We start from the raw sequence: 2,332 nt of genomic DNA, 5'->3' as shown, positions 1-2,332 counted from the left end.
TTCCCTTAAAGAGGAGATTAGGAAACATTAGGTAAAAAATAGTAAAGAATATAAGAACAGCAAATAATTCAGTAATCCAGTTACTTATACAGGTAGACCAACTATACAATTCCATCTTTATAAAAAGGAGCCTAAAAAACATTTTAAAATTAAATTTAAAACAGCCACATTAAGGTATAAGCATCTGATCACAGTAATTTGAAAACTGGAAGTTTTGTTTGTTCCGTATCCCACCAAAAATCCCAGTTTCTCAACACTTAAAATATCCTCTTATTTGAAGTTTGGACCTTTGGCTCTTTTCTCCAGCAACCATCTTTTCAGTTTAATACAGTCTCAGTCACTCTTTTATCCATCTCGCTAATGCAAAAATATTCTGACTGCTTCACAGCTTTTAAGTTCTCACATATAATATTTATGGTTCTTTCTAACACACCAGTAACCCGAAGGGGAAAAAATAAAATTCAAATGTGTACTTGATCAGCACTAAAGTGCTCTGTTCCTCTGATCTTAAACATTTGCTGACACTGTCATGGAGGCCTGTCCATTAAACACATATAATACATACAGACAACACATTGCTTCTCATCAGTTGCAACACAAAACGTATTAAGATCCAAAAACGCATCCCAGAGAAATAATAGAAGATGCTATTTATACTTTTGGTCAAAAGTATCACAGTAAGCAAAATCATATTTTTAAAGACAAAAAAGAAATTATCATTTCCAAGTTAGCCAGTTCAAACAAGTATCAACCTACGTTCAGTCTGACCTGCATTTGCAGCTCTCAGTGAGAATATCAGTAAAAAACACACATCCATGTCATTCCCATATAAAGCTGAAAAAAGCACATTCAGTAGGAAATGGATACATTAGCTGACTATTAAGCGAAAGAAACTCAACAAAGTAGGTACTAAGCCACTCAGAAAAGCAAGCCTATAACGCTGCTAGTGTTATAATGAAATGAAAACAAGCTTTAGCAAAGAAATTAATCACTTTGAAATAAGGGAATCCACAAAGAAAACCTGACTATGATTACCTATTGAGCACAGAAAACTCCAGTGCAATTCTGATTAACAGAAAGTTCCTAGACACAGCTCCATGCTGGAAAGGTAGGAAGGGGACGCAGAGGTCAAGAAGCCCACAGATCTTTGGACTTGTTCTTCATTCAGAGCTATGTCCCAAACAGAACCAAGTATCAGCAAACGGTGTTATTCCCTTCAGCCTGACTGTAACCACTCTAACCCTATGCCTATCTGAAGTATCAGCTTGTGTTCTCCATTATACTATGCCCTTACAGATGTCAAGCATCTCAACATTTTTACCCTTCAGGGTAAGGCCAGGAAAAAAAAAATCCCACAAAACAAACAAACAACAACAACAACAACAAAAACAACCCCAAAACCCACCAACCAAAAAAAACCCCACAAATGAAGAGCACATCACCCCAGAATTGCAGGCAATCAGGACAGAAGACCAACAATTGCTATTAGAGATGGCACAGAATCTTTTTTATTTTTCTCCTCTCCAGCCATACTGACTATCTTGGATAACTTCCCTTGAGATTAAAGGACAAAAATACCATTTCGTAATAAATTCCTAGATTTCTCCAGTCCCCATAATGACAGGAACTCTGTAAGTGTTAGACAGCTCCCGGGGGAAAAAAATGCTTTTAAAGATTTCGTAAGTAATATTCTAACCACTACAGTCTAAAGACAGAAGGAAGGAAAAGTCCTTACACAAAGAGAATTACTTTTCTTGAACCAACTTATACACATTTAAGATAAGATGTGATACGTACAGGAATAAAAGCCCTTATTTGGGGTTTTTCCCAACCGGAATAATAAAATACACTATCTATTTTACAACTCTCTACGATTCCATTAACAATGCCATACAATTTAATCATACTTTATCTGACAAACACAGCTGGGTATCTTTAATAGCCTTTCACCAGAAATTTTTAAAATTTGGTTTGTTGTATCAAGCATCAGTTCAATTATTCTGTAAAAACTAACGAATAGCTGCCTATAGACCTTTTCCAGAAGATGCTCAAGTGCACTTTATAGCAACTATAACATAATTGTAGAGGGCATTATGGCCTACTAACCAGAATTAATTCAAATACTGAAAAATTGTTTTAAGAGAGGGGCTAACTAATATTTAGAAAATTGTTTTTTAATGAACCTCTCTAGTCAATGTACTCCAGTGTTTGACTACCCTCATGGTATAAAATATTTGTTATACCTTATAGGAATATCTCATGTACCAAATTGTGTCTGTTGCCCTTTGTCTTCTTACTGCGGTCGCGTTTTCCCTATCACCCTCCCATTAGG

This window comes from Charadrius vociferus, unplaced genomic scaffold (genome assembly GCF_000708025.1).
Source record: "Charadrius vociferus isolate BGI_N301 unplaced genomic scaffold, ASM70802v2 scaffold15, whole genome shotgun sequence".
NCBI lineage: Eukaryota > Metazoa > Chordata > Aves > Charadriiformes > Charadriidae > Charadrius > Charadrius vociferus.
The sequence above is the reverse complement of the archived record's forward strand: the minus strand, read 5'-3'. Positions refer to the sequence as shown.